We start from the raw sequence: 21275 nt of genomic DNA on the forward strand, positions 1-21275 counted from the left end.
GCAGTCACAGCCACGTACAGGATATGCCAGGTGTTATGTGAATGAGGATGTTGTTCAATTAATCTCAGTGCCATGGAAGCTATTTCATTATTGAAGACACTGGGTAAACAATCTCTCCATATTAGTCAGTATTTTCCTTTAGATGAGAGGCATCATTTCGTCATGGGATGTCAGAAATTGAGGGAGTACAACTGTTTGGATTCTCACTGACTGGGCACTATTTTTTACTCCATATTTCTGAATTTGGTAATACCAAATTCTCAAACATCCCTGTTGTCACGGCTACTGTTGAGGGTGTCATCAAATCCCTGTAGCGTGGAAACAGGCCATGCGGCCCAACAAGTTCATAGGGCCACTCTGAAGAGGGTCCCACCCAGACCCATTCCCCATGTCTAACTCACTGAACCCCAAAATATCCCTGGGCACTACGGGCAATTTAGCATGGGCAATCCACCTATCTTGCACATCTTTGGACCTTGGGAGGAAACCAGAGCACCCAGAGGAAACCCACTCAGATTGTATTTTCATCTTGTACTGCAACATTCAGCAGGCAACCTGAGAATATTAATTTGAGTGGAATTTGACCTTATGGCAAACAATGAAATTTTGCTTACAGAGCTGTAACTTGAGGTCCCTATGAATAGAATAAGTTCCGATCAGAAGCAGCTGATGCTGAATTTGCCAAACTGGGCCATGTGATGTAAAATCAGCTGGGTGTTAAAATAGGCATCCAACGCTGTGTGACTCCAATTCACCAGCTCGGAATGTAATCTGTCAAATGGCCCGCCATTTGTAGTAGCTGATGTGGATGTAGTGAAGTGTTTCTTTTCACTGACCTGTTGACAACTGGCACGCACTTTACAAGTTGGCAGTAACATGTTGTCAGAGTTTGACTTAGAAAAGTCTGCCCCTTTTTACATGTGAAATTGTGACAAGATTCAACCAAGAAGCCACTGTGGTTGAAAGAAAATAGTCCAGTAACTTCGAGCTGCTCATGGTCCATTCAATTTCATGGTGGTGCAAATTTGAAAAATTAACTCAACATTTTCACCGTCTGTCTTGGTATCAGTTACTATAGATCAGCCACTTATTTTGTACTTGGCAGACTTCCTTTTGCTTGGATGAACGATCTTTCATAACATTTCTTGTCTTCACCCTAAATCAGCTTATGGTTCTTAAGTGAATCATTTTTTAAAAATAATCCATCTTTGAAGCGCTGTTTTGGAATTAGTGTCCTGAAACCATCCTGGATAATCTGTACAGAAATTTATCCTTGAAAAGTCACATTTGTGTCATTTATTTCCAAAGCAGAAATATTTTTGTGACATGATGTACTGTGCACTTTGAATAAAGTTATCGATGCTGTTCAAAATACCACGGACTCGGACTTAGCAGGAGCAATTATAGCAGTTTAAACTTGCCTTAACAGCTCATTATTTATTTGTGTTCTTTCAGGAATATGAAATAATTTTGAGTATCAAATCCCTGCAGTTTGCTTGCTCATCTTACACCCTTCGTCCAAACGAGAATTTTCTAGACTTGTTCTTTATGCAACAATACTTAAGTGAGGATAGCGAGTACGTAACTGGTATTGTAGGAGTGTGCAGGTAAAACAGTTAAGGGTTGTGTGTGAAATCTTCTCTAGTTATAATTGCTGTTTAATGCTAGTGAGCTGCCAGTTTACTTACTGTCTTCCTTTTCCTTGGTTTCAAAGTTTTGACAATGAATTCTGACCTATGAGGATAAAGCCAGTTGCTCAATGAATCAATTCTGTTGTAGTGCATCAAAATGCGTTTCAAAGGTATATAATAGTGCAGAATATACTACCACTAAGCCAATGATTGCAGGAAAATGCAAAAAACTTGATGAGTGACCAATTTTAGCAACATGTCCAAGAGCTCCTATTGTGGGTGCACCTACAAATCCAGATGTAAATTGTACCAGTTTTGAGAAATGTTTCTTTTCCTTCCAATTTCTTTTCAAATACATAATCCTATTACTAACATAAAATAAACAATAACCCTACACAATTGGTCAGCATTTTAAAGTATCTTTCAATGGCTGCCTAAAAACGTCATTCCCTCATCTCGAAATAGCCACAGTATATTTTTAATAATGCAACCAAAAATAATCTCCAACTGAAAAACAAAACACTTTGCCATTCCTGGACCAGAGTTGATTAAGGAACCAGATTATATATCACTGAAACTATTTTTTAGTTTTGACAGAGCAGGCTTTGTAATAATTACATTGTTTGAAAACAGTTTGCTTCTTCATAAATTGGTGGGCAGAAGTTATTATTTAAAATGTACCTGATGTAGCAATTTACATTCCTGCTTTGAAAATCAAAGCTCACTATTAAGCCCATCCTCAGGCTATGGATGACCATGTGCAGCAAGCACCTGGCATTATCGTCAATTCCATCAGTGGCACAGTCAGTATTGGGCCAACTTCAAACCTGGTATTTATTTATAACAGTAATTACAAAATGTTACCGAAATTCACTTTGCATGGATCATAAGTTATATTTAAAGTTCTTTTGGATCTCTCGGATAGTTTGGTTGATTTTCGGACAGTTTGTCTGAAAATATCAGCAACAGAAAGCCTGGTCAAGAGATATACTCGTAATTTTACTACCTCCGAGATGTGGCATGTGGTGTTTTAGTCACCGGAAGTGACTGATTCATGACTACCTTTCATTGCTTGACATTGTCTGTACATTCACATGACAGTGTGGATGAGGCCCAGAGAAACTCCTGTATAACTTTACAACCTATTGTATCACCTTCGGCACTGGAAGTTTGATTCTCATGTTTTCCAGTTAACTTTTTTCAAGCCCAGTCCTCGTTAATTTTTTCTGTACCTGCTGTAGAAGTTCAAGTATTTTGTTCAATTCCACGTGTTCTGCAAAAAGACTGAGGGGGTTATCGTCTTGGTAAAAAATTACGCAAAGGAACTGCAGATGCTGGGAATCAAAAACACAAAGAGAAATTGCTGTAAACAATCAGCAGGTCTGGCAGCATCTGTGGAAAGAAAGCAGAGTTATCTTGCGGGTCTGATGACATTTCTTCAGAACTCTTATTGTCTTGATCTGCTGTTCATAAAGCAGAAAAGATCGATGTGCCTACAGTGAAAACTTTTGTCGCTCATTACTCTAAGTAATGTTCAGTGTTCTCCTGCCTGAAAACACGTGCCTTTTGCAAACAAAATTATCATTCTGCAATTTCAAATCTATGTAAATGATTGATTTTGCCATAAATAATAAGAATATTGAACAAAAGCATCTGATTCTTTTTGAATGAATCTTGTCTGAAAATGTTTATTTGCCACCCTGCAGCTCCTCTGAACTCGAGAAACCGCCAAAGCCCAAAAAGAGTGTGTTTAAACACCTCAGCTGGTAAGTATCCCATGTTAAGCACCGCAAATATCTCATTATTTCCTTTATTATTGGGATGAATGGACAGAAAGGTAATTACATCTGTTCCTTGACACATAGAGACATTTGATGTGTGGTAATTATTGCTTCATTGGAGTGAGATTTTTTAATAACTGTTCGAGTAATTTGAGATGATGCAAGGAGTGGTGCTGTTATTATCACCTCGTGCATGTGTCTAGTGTAGACTGATTGATAGAGATTCTTTGCTATGACCATGAGTGTAGAATGTGGACCTGTGATGAGCTTGGTATTGCCTAGCGATTCTCATTTATTCAGAGAAGTTTCTGCACCATGGCTAAATTTCACCGGAATAAATTTGTTTATGAGAGACAAGTAAGCAAAAAAGGTCTTACAGTGAATTAAATTGGCATATTTGTGGGCCTGTATAATGAAAACTAGCAATGTTTAACAATTTTGAGTGAAAAATCAGATTTGTATTCTACTTTGTGGGTCAGCAGGCAGCAGAAATATCTTCTGTTGAAAAATTATCAGCCATGCTTCTCACATTTGAAGCTCCACCTCAAAATTACTATCTCAATGGAGTCAAGTTAGGTAAAGGAAAAGCACATGAGATCTAGGCGTTCTTGTACATCAGTCAATGAAAGCAAGCATGCAGGTACAGCAGGTAGTGAAGAAAGCTAATAGCATGCTGGCCTTCATAACAAGAGGAATTGAGTGTAGGAGCAAAGAGGTCCTTCTGCAGCTGTAGAGGGTCCTGGTGAGACCGCACCTGGAGTATTGTGTGCAGTTTTGGTCTCCCAATTTGAGGAAGGACATTCTTGCTATTGAGGGAGTGCAGCGTAGGTTCACAAGGTCAATTCCCAGAATGGCGGGACCATCATATGTTAAAAGATTGGAGCGACTGGACTTGGAGACTTGAGTTTAGAAGGATGAGAGGGGATCTGATTGAGATGTAAAAGATTATTAAGGGATTGGACACTCTGGAGGCAGGGAGCATGTTTCCGCTGATGGGTGAGTCCAGGACCAGAGGACACAGTTTAAAAATGAGGGGAAGGCCCTTTAGAACAGAGTTGAGGAAAAACTTCTTCACCCAGAGAGTGGTGGATATATGGAATGCTCTGCCCCAGAAGGCAGTGGAGGCCAACTCTCTGGATGCTTTCAAGAAAGAGATAAACAGAGCTCTTAAAGATAGTGGAATCAAGGGTTATGGGGATAAGGCAGGAACAGGATACTGATTGTGGATGATCAGCCATGATCATAATGAATGGTGGTGCTGGCTCGAAGGGCTGAATGGCCTACTCTAGCACCTATTGTCTATTGTCTATAAAACTCAAATCTCTTTCCATGTAGGTGACATGAAAGTATGTGTTTGTGTTGTTGTGCATACATGTGTAAAGACTTCAAAGTTATTGTTTTTGATAATTTTCCTGAGTTGGGGATATTATCTTATATTTCTGTTCGATAGGTAAGGACTGACCAGAACTCAGCAAAGTCAGATTTTCCACCACCTACCCGTGTAGAGTTTCAGAGCAGCAAAACCATGCCTTGTTGCTGTGTTGTGCCTTGCAGTGATCTGGACTGTGACATGTGACTATTGTTATATAGAAACCAAGAAAGAGAAGGGAAACACTTATTCACTTCCTAGGATATCTTCTCTTTACATGAGTGTGGATGTTACATGGATGTGATTTAGGCTTCCGTGGCTTAATTGTGATTCTCGAAGTGCAGGCAATCAACATTGCGGCATTATTGTGCAATCTCACATTTCAGCAGCCATCTGCTCTTGCTCCCTGTACTATTTAATGCCTAATATACCAACAATCGGGATTTTCTGTGTGGGAATTTTTTTATCATGCCATCTGCTGTACTTCTTTTGGGAGTTTTGGAAAATTTTCGATGTTAATCATGCAATATAAATGCAAATTGCTGAATAGAAATCCTAACGTTTGCAGTACCAATATACTGAAGGCCAAATTCAGAGTACACTGTCCTACCTTACTAAGTGTTGTGTACAGTTTTCTATCAATTATCAATGGTGTTACTTTGTTTTACGTTTTATTTTTAATAAACTGCAGCTTTCAGGATGAAATTACATACACATTAGCATGTGGCCAGGTTGGGGGAAATTTTCCACCCTGTGGGTATTCAAATCCACATTTTGCCTTTCATGAGATTGAGGTTGGTAGTAGGTTGAACAAACACTGCAAAAAGCCCAGATTCTTGTGCCATTGGAATATGCAAACATTGTAACCTATTCATATACTCCCTAACTATTAGACAATGTAACGGTGTTCAATACTAGTAATGCGAGCTCTTGGTATGAGTGTGCCACTATTAACTTCTCACAGGTCAAATGTGGCGCACATCAAACTCCTGGTACTCACATCATCAATATACCTTCATTCTAGTTTAATTTTTTTTAACAGTTTGTCTAGAATGCAATGACATTTTCATGTTTGTTGTGTCCCATTTCCCTTGTGCAGCCTGTTTTCAAAGAGAGGTGTTAAAATACACAACACTCAAACTAAAAGCTCTGAGCAGCGAGCATCCCTTCAGAATGAGGATTCAGACGACAGCATTACCGCAGCCAACATTTTATCCGATTCCAGCCACTTGGAAATGGAAGAGCCGAACACTTCGCAAAAAGCGCCGGAAAAGGTGAGACAGTGAGGCACTCATCACGTAAAATATGTTGTTCTTGGAGACTCTGGTTTGTCTAATAATGTCGAGACCCTTTTTTTCTTCTTTCTTTCCTTCCTTTCTTCTGCCTTCCTGCCGTCTATTATCCTGACTACACTTTGGCAGTCAAGAGGATACAAGGGTACTCAGTGATACCGTCCCAGCCACTGGAGCTAGATGGCTGCCTAGCCAATCTCCTTCGCCTTTCTTTTAAGAGCTATTAGCCGAATAGCCATTTTGATGTTTCAGCCAGACTGAAATCCTTAATGTGAATGCCGTTCCACCAAGCATCTTCATAACTGGCTGCTGCCAGCAATTTTCCATCCCAGGTCCCACTTGCCAAAGTTGGGTTACTTGCTTTCAGAACGAAGTCAAGACAGCTGTGCAATTCCCAGCAAAATTCAACCTTTGTGCTGGTTACTGAAGCATTTGATTCCAGAAAAGGTATTATTCACTCACGAAGTGAGAGCTGATTTTATTTGTTATTTTTTGAGTTGTGCTGTTGGCTTTGTTTTGCTTAGATATTTTATACGATTTTATACTAATAGCCAAAATATTTCGTCTTTAATTATTCACAGCATGTTTAATTTCTACACAGTATATTTTAGTGCATGGGGTACATCTGTCGCAGCTTGAAGCGCACTGCCCACAAAAACAGTATTTGGAGTATGTTGGATAGGTCTTGATCCAGCAATTGCAACAAAGTAATGTAGCTCTCTGCATGGAGTCCTCGTGACTGCACGTTTTGTTTTTCTTCAATATTTGGGCTTTGAGCTGTTGATTAGTGCATTCTCTGCTGAAGACCATTGTATCTTGGGAGATTATCAAAGTTGTGTTATGGTTATTGTTTACAGAATATGTCTAGGACTTGTCCCAGGGATATTTTCATAATGTATTCCCCTAAGAATTGGGCTAAGTATTATTAGGTCCCATTTAGGTGTTTTGGAGTGGTATTTCTTTGTTTCAAAATACCCTCTTCCTTTTTATGGATTCTCCTGTTTAGTGTTGTGACTTCCTGTATATTAATCATAAACTGAGAGCTGCAGTGACTTGGATGATTTTACTTCTGGTTTCTTTAGTTCTCTGCTGTATGTGGTTTGCTGTTGCTATCTCTCTCTTTCTTTCTGCCAGTGGTGCTGTGCCGCACACATTCTGACCTGCACAATGCACTGGTTGGCCCATTCGCAGTCACCCGCACTTCATAAATGTGTGTTTTAACTTCAAACAGTGTAGTTGTATTCAAGATTTCTGTGCGTAGCAGGGTGAAGTGGGCAAATAAATATTTATGTAAGCATGTTCACATACTGAGTGCAAACTGAAACCCCAAAGGGTTTATCTGACAAACTTAGAATTGAAGCAGCAGTTTACATGGTCAAGTGAAATGACCACAATGTTATTGTGCTGAAGGAAACTAATTAGTAATTTATGGGCATGCTAAGTACTGAATTGTTGATGTTGACTGAACAGCTAGTAAACACAAGCGGGAGTATAATTCCTCAGAAGTGATCTTTACTGGTAGAGGAAAGAACTGCAAGTTAAATATTTCACAAGACAGCAACAACCAAGAATTCATGTGCAACTTCATGTTCTTACAATTAAGCTGTCCTGCACAGAATGCCTTCACCTTTATGGGCAGCAGGAGAGCATATTTTGTGTCATAATAAATATAACTGGAAAGGGGGAAGTATCTAATATGCAACAATTGACAAACGTTTTCTTAAACAAAATAATTATTCCACAGTCATTAAAATCCGTGGATACTGCCTCCTGTGGAGGTTTATCCAACAGTGGTGCACCAGCAAAATCAAATTATGACAAAGCCAAGTCTGGTAGGCGTGCGGGTTTGGGCAGCTGCTGGTGTGCAACACGTCGGAGGGACAACCACCAGAATGAGAAAAGCTGCCTCATCCGAGTCAGATTAGAGGAGGACAGAGCACAAGAATTCAAAACTATTTTGGTAAGTCCCTGGACTGTTTGCTGTCGTCATGCTCGGTCCAAATAATTGCCATTGCTCTCTGCCAGTATCGCAAGAGGAATTTTTATCCCAATTATTTGTTGCCATGCAGTCATATTCAGTGTGTATTTTCCACATTGCTGAAGCCTTTTTTGCTCTATGAGAGTGCTTTGACCATCATTTTGATCCTGTTTTGTAATGCAGTCGCAATGTTTAGGTTTTAGGCCTGAACACATTTTCCTTGCATTTCTCCTTTAAGTGTACATGGCAAGGTGCAGCACTCTGTTGCCGCATTTTGGGGACTGGCTGATAACTATTGAAGAGGAAATATCACAAATTAACACGCACCATTAACTGTACAATAAATCAGCAAGGAGGTACCAGATCTTCAGTTAGCTGACCACAGGCACTTTGGTCCATCTGTAAACTAATCGAGTAATATTAACAGAGATATTGAATATTTCTTTCCTGGCTTTGGCTCATGTGAAATTTAAAAGGCTGGTGCATGGAAGAAAACACATCAAAAATGGGTTGGAGAAGAACATAGAACATTACAGCACAGTACAGGCCCTTCGGCCTTCAATGTTGTGCCGACCTGTCATACCAATCTGAAGCCCATCTAACCTACACTATTCCATGTACGTCCATATGCTTGTCCAATGACGACTTAAATGTACCTAAAGTTGGTGAATCTACTACCGTTGCAGGCAAAGCGTTCCAATAGCAAGAGTGCAATCCAAAACAGAATAATTGCCTACTGGCTAGTTCAGGGAAGCCGAAGGAATATTGGCCAAATTAGAAGGCACATAGATTGTTTTGTTTGATCATGCATTTTCCTTGACAGGATCAGTCGTACTCTGATTGTGCCTCCACAGAGGTCAGTGTGATGTGTGGAAATTGCTTCTCGTGTTTAAATATTGTTAACAAACAGCGCCTCTTTACTCTGGTGAAGAGAACATTTGTTAGCTTGTCAGTGAGTTGGAGATGGGGCAGAACCAGCCTAAGATCTGAGGCAGAATTTGGATAAGCAAATGGCAAACAGCTTGTTTAAATTGAACATCTATGAAACACAGAAAACAAAATTCCCAACCAAAATGACGAAAATGTCTCCTGATGAATGTGCAACAAATTGTTGCCAACTAATACAGCCATGAGAGGCCAACTCGAGAATCGTGGAATGTTATCACAAAGCATAAAGAAAGCTTGACTTATTGTGTCTGTGTTAAATCTCAGTGAGAAGTAGCCTAATTCGCCACCCATCTCCCCCACCACAACCACCATTGCCCTTTTTAGCCCTGCCCTGCAAATTTAGCTCCATGTAATTATTCAGTTGTCTTTAGAAAGTAATTTAATGTGCTTTAACCACCTATTCGGATATTGCGGTTTGGAAAAAGCAGGATTCCTTTTTGTTTTTGCTTTTTCTCCCCACCAATGACCTTAGATTTTGACCTTGGTACATAGTGCCAGAAGGACCAGTAAACAGTTTCCCTCATTTACTTTAGTTAGCCTGAGCAAATGACTGTTCTTCATGATTCTATGTTCTAATCCTTACCCAATTTTGTGTCTATACTGCCACTGCCCATTTCATTCCACAGGCTTCAATTTTGCTTGCACACTTGTGTGGCACTTCTTCGAACATAATTTAGAAAATCCAATTTATCACCAATGAATCACTAAAATTAGTGATTAATCATTTAAAGTCTGAGCATACAGAGTGGAAAAGGTATTGGTTATTCAAAAAAGATCACTTTTGGGGATGTTAGTTAATGTAAAATAACAAGGTGTCGAGCTGGATGAACAGTGCAGGCCAAGCAGCATCAGAGGAGCAGGAAGGCTGACGTTTCGGGCCTAGACCCTTCTTTAGAAAGATAATGTAGTTCATCTAATCTCTAGTTGTGTAATATTTGACTCTACCACTTATAGAATTGTCGAGACGTACCGAACAAAATATCCCCCCAAACCTTTCCTATTTATGTACTTATTCAAATGTCTTTTAAACATTGTAATTGTGTCTACATCTGCCACTTCCTCAGGAATTTAATTTCACTACATTTTTTGGATTTTTCAGATTTGCTATCCATTAATATATTTAATATGATCTTTGCTTTTGACTGGGTGGCAAAAGTAATTTTTTTAGCCATGAACTATAGCAAAATTAAAGTAGAATTAAGTGTGAGTTTACTCAACCAGAAAACATTGCACTTCTCCAGAAGAAACAGAAAATTTGCTGGTGCATTTCATCTTCCAGGTCATTGCTCAAACTTGAGCTGAGATAAGCATTCTCCAAATATAACACAGAATTAAACAAAAGCAGACAATTGCCCAAAAAACTGGTCTTCTCAATATCCTGCCTATCAAATATTATTCCTGTACAGCCACATTATGATTGAATATTAAATATTTGCACTGTCTTCAAATCACAAATTGCTAAATGTTTCAAACTGTTAAAGCAATTTTATGAATAATTTATATGAATGAGCATAACATTAGGAAATGGCAGACTTCACAAACAACATTGAGCCATTTGCTGTAATGACAATAAATGTTAAAAGCAGGCAAATGGTATGGGGGTAACAAAGTGGGAAGCTGGATGAACACAGCAGGCCAAGCAGCAGAGCATCTCAGGAGCACACAGCCTGGCCTTTCAGGCCTAGACCCTTTTCTGATGAAGGGTCTAGGCCTGAAACATCAGCTTTTGTGCTCCAAAGATGCTTCTTGACCTGCTGTGTTCATCCAGCTCCACACTTTGTTATCTTGGATTCTCCAGCATCTGCAGTTCCCATTATCTCTGATACAATTTTAACCTCATTGTGAAGCCTCTTCCAGGGATACCTAACCTGAAGAAGTTACCCTCCTCTCTCCGGAAAAACCTCAGTGGATCTCTCTCCCACTGCAACTCTCTTGTAATCTCTTCAGCCTTGAAACAAAGCTTTTCTGTTGAAGGGTCTGTGCCCGAAACATCAGCTTTTGTGCTCCTGAGATGCTGCTTGGCCTGCTGTGTTCATCCAGCTCCACATTTTGTTATCTCGGACTCTCCAGCATCTGCAGTTCCCATTATGTCAAATGGTATGGGGGTTTTGGGTGGGAGGGGATGGAAGTGGATTATTTAAATTATGAATTTTGTCATTAGTTACTTGTTTCAAACTGTGTGTATAAGTAAACCTGATCACTGGGCTCTGTTTCCATTCAAATTCCAACCTTTACAGTTCACAGTAACTGTGTTATGGAGCATCGAATGCAGATTTTACAATAACAGTCCTACCAGATGTTATTTCATTAATGTAACTTTTACAACTTTCAGTGTAATGTCCCAATTAGTTTTCTGGGTGAAAGCAGCTATATTTATAAGCCCTTTGGAAATTGAGGCATTATATATTTCATTTGGTGTGTGTGTCTAATGCATTAATGGAAAGTGAATGTTGTTTTAATTAGGTGACTAATCAAGATCGTGTATCTGAAGTTCTCAACAAAGCTATGACCGCGCTCAAATTTGAACCCGAGCATCCTCAGGAATTTGATCTAGTACAGATCATTGAATCAAATAAAGGTGAGCAGTGGAAATTGCTTCAATTTAAGTTAAATCTATTTCTGAACAGCATAACCACTGCAAGGGAATTGATATTTTCTTTTGATTTCACCAAAAAGCTGCAGATATCTAAATTTATATCATTGAACATATCCAAGCATGTTCAGCAGGATTCAACTCTGAAGAATGTAAAGCCAATAAACAACTAATACCTGCACCTAATAAAAGCACATTATTTCATCAGATTGCCCTAAAGCCAAATCAGAACAAAGAACCACAAATGCTGGAAATCAGAAAGCACAGCAGCAGTAGCAGCACTTGTAGAGAGAAGTCAGGGTTAGTGTTTGGAGTCCAGTAGCCCTTTTGTAAAACTACCTAAAGCCATATTGAATGAAGGATGTACATCAGGATTTGGGTGTGGCATTAAATCCTGAATTATTCGCATTGTCAGCACATTGTTCTGCTTTGTTCATTCTTATTTTAACTGGTTATTCCAAAATAAATGTTTCCTTTTGCTGAAATTAATCTGTTCTTCCCCTCTTTTTGGCCCGTGGCTGAGAGACCAGAAATATGGGTGGGATCACTGCTGTCAAGTTGCTAATCTGTAGCAACCCTCCCCCAACCATTTCCTGGTGAAAAGTAGAAACGAGGACTCATGGGTTTCATTCTGCTGTGGTTTAAAACGTGCCATCCAGGCTGTGTTAAGCAGAATGCATTCTGAAAATGAAGGGTCCCAATGCCTTTGCAGCATGCTATCCCTGTCAGATTTCACAGAAAAGAAAAATCAGTTCCCTGGATGTAAGTCTCACTAACAAAGCTGGCATTTATTCTGCATCCATCATCGCCCTCAGAAAATGGCCATTCACTGGATCACTAACTCGTGTTTGATTTAGGTGCCCTCAGTGGTGTTATTTTCTAGATTCTAATCCAATGCTGAAGGAGAGGATAGCTTTTCTCAGTGTTTTCGCATTGATCACACTGCACCTTTTTGTGTTTGATGCTGGTATCAGCAGAAGTGACCATGTAGCTGCTGGGTCATTCGTGAATCAATTGGGGTTTTGCATTGTTCTGTAGTAAGGAAAATCTGACATCTTTACCTGGGCTACTGTATGCTGACTCTTCACAGCCTCATATCTGGCCTAATAAAGCCACTCAATTGTACAAACTGTCATGAAGAAGGCATGTGCCATCGGACAGTGAGAGGTTTGAAATGGATTTTAGTCTTGACCAACAATGCTCGTCCTGAGAATGGGTCTCAGATACAATGGTTCTTAATTGTTGAGTTTACCTAATTTAGTATAACTCCAAGATTTTCTCTTGTGTTTTGTAATACGTTCTGAATCCTTGCAGTACATTCGTTCTGTTCCTCCCAGCCATTGATATTTCCGTACCCAGGAAGCAGTTGGACCTGTGCACAATTAATGTGATGAAAACACGTGTGAATAATAATGTGCTTTCCCTCTGCTTTTTCAGTGCTCATACTTCCGGCCGATGCCATCCTGTATTATGCAATGGACAAGAAAGTGAATCATGACTTCATCCTGAGATTCACCGAAAGAAGATCTTCATGTCTATGCAAGTTTTAGCTGTAAGGAACATAATGTTTCATGGGACTCTGTTGGATCTAAAATCTCTGCTCAGTATCAAAAACCCTGCAATATATGAATAAATTACTTTGGCAGTTTTCTACTTTAAATTATTGGACAATTTGGAGAGAGTGACTTGACTTCAGACAATTGCTTAACATTAACTTTTGAGTCCAGTGCTTGTTTGTCCTTTTCAAACATCTTGCACATCAGCTATTTTTCCTGGAACGCTGGAGAATTGAACCTTGCCACCTGTCTTCTATGAACATCACAGTCATGTATCAATTGGTTGGATGAGAAAAAGAATCTTTTACGTATCAATCTTGTTGACCAATTGTGATTGAATTTGCCTGGGTTCCTCAATGGTTGTTTGGTTAAAAAGCAAACCAGCCATTTGTTCAGCCAATGGCAGGATGATGAATACTTCAACTGAAGTGTTTGGTTTGGCCTTTAAACTCTTCAGCACTCCATTCCTGCCTTCAATATTTTTATTTCTCCAGTGGCTTAAACTAATTTGGAGAGAATGCCATTGACATGCCTTCAACAAAGGGCAACTACAAGAAATAATAGAGTTAGAACATAGAACATAGAACAGCACAGAACAGGCCCTTCAGCCCACAATGTTGTGCCGACCATTGATCCTCATGTATGCACCCTCAAATTTCTGTGACCATATACATGCCCAGCAGTCTCTTAAATGACCCCAATGACCTTGCTTCCACAACTGCTGCTGGCAACGCATTCCATGCTCCCACAACTCTCTGCGTAAAGAACCTGCCTCTGACATCCCCTCTATACTTTCCTCCAAACAGCTTAAAACTATGACCCCTCGTGCTAGCCATTTCTGCCCTGGGAAATAGTCTCTGGCTATCAACTCTATCTATGCCTCTCATTATCTTGTATACCTCAATTAGGTCCCCTCTCCTCCTCCTTTTCTCCAATGAAAAGAGACCGAGCTCAGTCAACCTCTCTTCATAAGATAAGCCCTCCAGTCCAGGCAGCATCCTGGTAAACCTCCTCTGAACCCTCTCCAAAGCATCCACATCTTTCCTATAATAGGGTGCCCAGAACTGGATGCAGTATTCCAAGTGCGGTCTAACCAAAGTTTTATAGAGCTGCAACAAGATCTCACGACTCTTAAACTCAATCCCCCTGTTAATGAAAGCCAAAACACCATATGCTTTCTTAACAACCCTGTCCACTTGGGTGGCCATTTTAAGGGATCTATGTATCTGCACACCAAGATCCCTCTGTTCCTCCACGCTGCCAAGAATCCTATCCTTAATCCTGTACTCAGCTTTCAAATTCGACCTTCCAAAATGCATCACCTCGCATTTATCCAGGTTGAACTCCATCTGCCACCTCTCAGCCCATCTCTGCATCCTGTCAATGTCCCGCTGCAGCCTACAACAGCCCTCTACACTGTCAACGACACCTCCGACCTTTGTGTCGTCTGCAAACTTGTTGGCCCATCCTTCAATCCCCTCGTCCAAGTCATTAATAAAAATTACAAACAGTAGAGGCCCAAGGACAGAGCCCTGTGGAACTCCACTCACCACTGACTTCCAGGCAGAATATTTTCCTTCTACTACCACTCGCTGTCTTCTGTTGGCCAGCCAATTCTGTATCCAAGCAGCTAAGTTCCCCTGTATCCCATTCCTCCTGACCTTCTGAATGAGCCTACCATGGGGAACCTTATCAAATGCCTTACTGAAGTCCATATACACCACATCCACAGCTCGACCCTCATCAACTTTTCTAGTCACATCCTCAAAAAACTCAATAAGGTTTGTAAGGCATGACCTACCCCTCACAAAGCCGTGTTGACTGTATTTGATCAAGCCATGCTCTTCCAGATGGTCATAAATCTTATCCCTCAGAATCCTTTCTAACACCTTGCAGATGACAGACGTGAGACTTACCGGTCTATAATTGCCGGGGATTTCCCTATTTCCTTTCTTGAAGAGAGGAATTACATTTGCCTCTCTCCAGTCCTCAGGTACGACTCCAGTGGAGAGCGAGGATGCAAAGATCTTCGCAAGTGGCGAAGCAATTGCATTTCTCGCTTCCCAAAGCAGCCGAGGACAAATCTGATCCGGGCCTGGCGACTTGTCAATCTTAATGTTTGACAAAATTTTCGACAGTTGTTTATTACTGCCAGTCATATTGCACTTGTTTGAGACCTTAACTGTTTTTACTTAATGTTCAATTTTACAACAATTTAACATAAAATTATTGTGCCATAGTGGGACATATGAATGAGACTGTGTGAGTGAGAGTCAGAGTAAGCGACGTGTGAGTGAGACTGTGAGTGTGTGTAAGAGTGAGACTGTGAAGTTAGAGTAAGACTGTATGTGTGAGTGAGACTGAATGACAGTCAGTGTGAGATTATGTGAGTGATACTGAGAGTTTCTGTGAGTGGGTGTGAGAGAGTGGGACTGTATGAAGTCAGAGTGAGACTGTGAGTGAGAGCATGTGTGTGAGTGAGACCATATGTGTGAGTGAGACTGTGAGAGAGAGAGTCAGAGTTAGATTGAGAGAGCGAGACTAGGGATTTGTATGTGAATGAAACCATGCATTTGTGAGAGTGAGACCATATGTGTGACTAAGAACATGTGTGAGTGAGAGAGTCTGAGTGGGACTGTGTGTGAGTGGGTCTGTGGGTGAGTGAGTGAGTCTGTGTGTCAGTGAGTCAGAGTGAGACTGAGAGAGAGAGAGTAGGAATTTGTATGTGAATGAGACCATGCATTTGTGAGAGTGAAAACATGTGTGTGACTAAGAACATGTGTGTGAGTGAGAGAGTCTGAGTGGGACTGTGTGTGAGAGGGTCCGTGTGTGAGAGGGTCCGTGTGTGAGAGGGTCCGTGTGTGAGTGGGTCCGTGTGTGAGTGGGTCCGTGTGTGAGTGGGTCCGTGTGTGAGTGAGCCCGTCTGTGAGTGGGCCCATGTGTGAGTGAGTCAGAGTGAGACCGAGAGAGAAAGAGTAGGAATTTGTATGTGAATGAGACCGTGCATTTGTGAGAGTGAGGCCATGTGTGTGAATAAGAATGTGTGTGTGAGAGAGGCTGTGTGTGAGTGAGACTGTGTTCGTGAGACTGCGAGTGATCCGATGTGAGTGTGACTGTGAGTGAGAGTTTGAGTGACACAGTGAGATTAATTGAGAATGTATGATTGAGTGTGAGACTGAATATTAGTCAGACTGAATAAGATTGTGTGAGAATGTATGAGTGAGAGAGCATGTGTAATTGAGTGAGTTTGAACAAGACCATGTGTGATTGAGACTGTGAACTCAGAGTGAGATTGTGTATGAGTGAGACTATGTGAGTGTGAGAGGCAAGGTGTGTGAGAGTGAAATCGTGGGAAGTCAGAGTGATACTGTGTGTTTGAACCTCCAAGTAAGACCGTGTGAGGGTGAGACTGTGTGCGAGTGAGGCTATGTACGGGTGAGACTGCATGCGAGTGAGACTATGTACGGGGTGGGACTGCATGCGAGTGAGACAGCGTTATGAGTGAGACTGTGTGCGAGTGAGATTATGTACAGGTGAGACTGCGTGCGAGTGAGACTGTGCGCAGGTGAGACTCTGTGTGGGTGAGACTGTGCAGTCAAATGAGACTGGCTAAGAGTGTCAGAGACAGCCTGTGTGTGAGACTGAGTTGGTGCGTGAGAGTCAAAATTGGGCATGTGTGTTATTGAGCCTGAGTTTGTGCGTGTGACACAATGTGAGTGTCTGTGTGGGAGGGAGTCAAACTACGTGTGTGAGACTGTGTGAAGTGAGAATGAGACTGTATGTGTGGGACTGAGACCATGTGTGTGAGTGAAAAAGTCAGAGTGAGACTGTGTATGCGTGTGACTGAAGCTGCAAAGTCAGTGTGATACTGTATGAGTGAGAGTGTGTGAGATTAGATTGGATTCCCTACAGTGTGGAAACAGGACCTTTGACCCCACAAGTCCACACTGCCCCTTGAAGCATCCCACCCAGACCCATCCCCCTACAACCCACACACCCCCAAACACTACGGGCAATTTAGCGCGGCCGATCCACCTCGCCTGTACATCTCTGGACTGTGGGAGGAAACCGGAGCACCCAGAGGAAACCCACGCAGACACAGAGAGAATGTACAAACTCCACACAGACACTCACCAGAGGCTGGAATCGAACCCGGGTCCCTGGCGCTGTGAGGCTGCAGTGCTAACCACTGAGCCACCGTGCCACCCTTGAGATTGTGCTTGTGATACTGTGTGAGACTGAATGTAAATGAGACTGTTTGAGAGTGTGAGGGAAGGGAGTCAGTCCATGTGTGTGAATGAGTCCATATTTGTGAGTGAAACTGAGTGTGAGTGAGGCTGCGTGAAGTGTGAGTCAGACTGACTGAGTGTGTGTGAGCGACTATAACAGGCTGTGAGAAATTGAGAGTGAGACTGTGTGTGTAAGTGTGAGACTGAATGAAACTGTCAGAGTATAACAGTGAGGGAGTGTGTGTATGACAGGATATATCTGTAAAGTGCAAGCCATCTCAGGGAAAAAAAACTAACAAACTAACCATTTATCCAGACCATTAGGTGGGATGATGAGTACTTCAGCTGGCCTGTTTGGCTCGGCCTTTAAAGTCTCCAGCCAACCTTTTGTTTCCAGAGGCTTTAACTAATTCTGGATTAAAAACCCATTGATGTTTTTAACTCACTGCAACTGCAAGAAATAAAGCATTGTTTATTATTGCCAGTGGTATTGCACTTGTTTGAGACTTTAATTAATGCTCAGCTTTATAATGAATTTATTTTGAATGGTTATATTGTGAGATGCGCGCGCGTGTAAGAGAATATATATTTGTAAAGTGCAAACCATTTTGGGGATAAAAGGTATTTAAAAGATGCACAGGGGACCAGATCACCTCAGACATGAATACTGAAATACACTTGTTGTTCCTAGTTTATCTGCTTATGTTCCATTACTCAGACCTGTCATTGTTTCAAGTGGGTCTCATTGGTTAACAGCCAATTTGAAACTCATTCATTGAACTTTTCATCTTCATGCAATCACATCTCACGTGCAGGACAGTGTTGGTTATGTATATTCACTTTTCAAATGGATCCAAAACAAAAATCCATTCAAAGTAGCAAAATATCAGGAATTTTTAACAGTATTTGAGTCTCTGTCAAATTCACATTTGCACTATGTATAAATTAACACCAGGAACAACAAGCACTTTAACATTTCTGGCATTCCTTTCTTCCACAGGCAATGTTCGAGCCTCCTTCGCAATATGAATCAATGAGCTCTGGTGAGGGAGGGAATTAGAGAGCTCACCGCCCTGATTTTTGAGAGGTCGTATGTATATTATTTCCTTCTCCTCCTGTAAATCACTTGGTGCTCGACATAGGATTCACTAATTAGACATTTACACATAACCACTTTAAAATTAAAATGGTTCAACATCGAGGCTATGCCAACAATACCAGCCACAGGTAGAAGAGAAAATCATCTGAGTTCTTTGTCTAAGTTTTGTTTCTAAAAATAGTGTTCAGTAAATGTTTTTGATGTTCTTACATTTGTTTTAAATTAAAAAGCTTAAATTGCAATCTTTTGTTTCATTCTTTTGAAGTAGAAGACAAATTCTGGGCTGAGGGAGTATACTTCATCTCTAATTAGTGCTGCTTCACTAAATATAACCTCCTATCAGCAACTTGTGTTGACAGCTCACCTCCACGAACCATGTATCTGGGGTTATTGACAGCCATAATCCTAGAGAGCAAGGCAGGTACCTTGGCACCACACAGGAAATCTCTACTGGGGGGGCAGCTGATGGACAAACGGGTTGAACAAATAATGGCTCTGCCAGGATTGGAACAGTTTGTTTACAATATGTGGGAAAGGTGCCTCCATTAAAAATGGCCTCTGACATCCGTCTACTCACTTGCATCACTGACCCCATGCCATTTGTAAAATGCAAGCTTCAGTGCAAAGGCCACATTGGCCTTGATGCCCTTTCAAAGAGTTTCTGTGCAAGACTGTTGAATAATGGTTTTTGCAGTGACTGTCACATCAGCGCTGTGGGGCAACTCGTGCTGGCACAAGCATTGGTGGTACAGATAAAAGAGATAGTTCCAGGAATAGTGGCTGTACTGTTGTAGTTTTCCTCATCTTTGGATTCTGGGGAAGTATCTGGAAAACTGCCTTTGTGACACCCCTATTCAAAAAGAGAGGAAGGCAAAAGGCAGGTAACTTTAGGCCAAACATTTAATGTTGAAAAGGTGTTGGGATCAATCATTAAGGAAATAATAACAGTGCATTTGGAAAGCAATAATCTAATTAAACAGAGTCATCATGACTCCATGAAAGAGAAATCATGTCTGACTATTAGTTTTTTTGAAGAATGCTGAACCAGAGCAGTTAGGGGGGAACCAGGACATGTGTTATATTTGGAATTCGAGCAGGCGTTCATCAAGGTACCTCACAAAAGGTTAAGCCTTACAGTAAAAACCATTGTGTTGGAGGTGATAAGGTGACATGGATGGAGAATTGGCCAACAGCCAGGAAGCAGTGAGCAGGAATTAGAGGTTCTTTTCCAACTTGGTGACCTGCGACCAATGGAGTTTCACAGGGATCAGTACTGGGACGGCAACTGTTTACAACAAATATAAATAACTTGGGGCAATGAAGTGTAAGTACCTGGGCCGAATTTGCAGAAAACAGAAAAATAAGTAGAAAAGTGGGTTGTGAGAGATGTACACACAGTTCACAATGAAATATTGCTCTCTGAATAGACAAAAAACAAATGCAGTATAATGTGGGAAAATGCAAATTTGTTAGTTTTGGAAGGAAGAACAAAAGAGTTGTTTTATTCAAATGGAGAAAAAAAACAGCAGAAATCTGCAATAAAGGCAGTTGAGGTCCTTGTGCACAAAACACAGGAAGTTAGCACACAGATGCAGCAGGTAAACACGAAGATTAATCAAATATTGGCCCTTATTTTGGGAAGACAAGGGAGGTGTGCTGGTGAGACACATTTGGACTCTGCCAGCAGTTTTTCCTCCCTTATTTAAAAGATATCATTTTACTGGAGGCAGCACAAAGAAGGTTCACGAGATGATCTCCACTGTGTTGGGATCACCTTATGAGCAAAGGCTAAACAGATTGGGACTCTACTGTCTGGAATTTTAAAAAATGAGGATGTGATTTCAGTGAATCGGACAGGATTCTTAAGAGGTTTGACTGGGTAAATGTGGAAAGGATGTTTCCTTCATGGGAGACTATAGGACCAGAGGGCATAGTCTCCAAATATAAGGTCCCATGTTAGAACTGAATCTGAGAAGTAGCTTCATTGTCACATATACTCAAATGCCACATATTGGGCCATTTTCGGTACAGAGGTACCCAGGTTAAGATTCTTAAGTACAAATTCATGGTCAGAATGACAATTAGAAAAATAAAGAAAGAAAAGTTCCAGGATTATAGATCAGAGGAATAAGTGCGAACAAAAGCAAGAAATTCACCATGATGGATCACAGGAATAAATTTTAAAATATCAGTAAAAAGTTCAGAATGTCAGTCCTTTTAACCCAGTTCGCGCTGGCACCGAGCCTCCAGTCTGAGCCTTGACTCCTAACCATGCCGGGCTTCGCTTTGAGACTCTCAAGGCCGGGAGACTGCTCTGGAATCACCTCAAGGCCAGAAGTCCATGCTGAGGGCATGTCAGCCGACAGATCACCTTGCCAGGCCTACACTGAGGCTGGACATTCAGGACATCACCGAGAAGAAAGAAGCCAAAATAGGGGAGACAAAAAGCAGAAAAGAAATGGACAGAGTTGACAGGTCCTACACCTCAGCCTAAGACTGAGGCGAGGAGGAATTTGTTCTGAGGTTACAGAGTCTCTGGTATTCATGGAGTCATTGAGCTCTACAGCACTGAAACAGAACATTTGGTCCAATTGTCCATGCCAACCAAATATCCAAAACTGATCTAGTCCACTTTGTCAGCATTTGGCCCATATTCCTCTAAACCTTCCTATTTATATACCCATCCAGATTCCTTTTAACTGTCATTGTACCCATTTCCACAACTTCTTCTGGCAGCTTGTTCAATATATGCAACATGCTCTGCGTGAAAACATGACCCCTTAGGTCCTTTTCAAATCT

At 41.1% G+C, this 21275-nt stretch overlaps 1 long non-coding RNA gene across 1 annotated transcript; it reads left to right on the forward strand.

Annotated features, from left to right (window-relative positions):
• The first annotated feature begins 7960 nt into the window (after window positions 1–7960).
• LOC132207668 (uncharacterized) lies at window positions 7961–18623 on the forward strand. The gene is made up of 4 exons (XR_009443686.1): window positions 7961–8033; window positions 11463–11577; window positions 13030–13144; window positions 18378–18623. It is a non-coding gene; the product is annotated as an uncharacterized LOC132207668 (long non-coding RNA).
• The last annotated feature ends 2652 nt before the right edge of the window (window positions 18624–21275 follow it).

The sequence above is a fragment of the Stegostoma tigrinum genome, unplaced genomic scaffold, assembly GCF_030684315.1.
Source record: "Stegostoma tigrinum isolate sSteTig4 unplaced genomic scaffold, sSteTig4.hap1 scaffold_120, whole genome shotgun sequence".
Classification (NCBI taxonomy): Eukaryota; Metazoa; Chordata; class Chondrichthyes; order Orectolobiformes; family Stegostomatidae; genus Stegostoma; species Stegostoma tigrinum.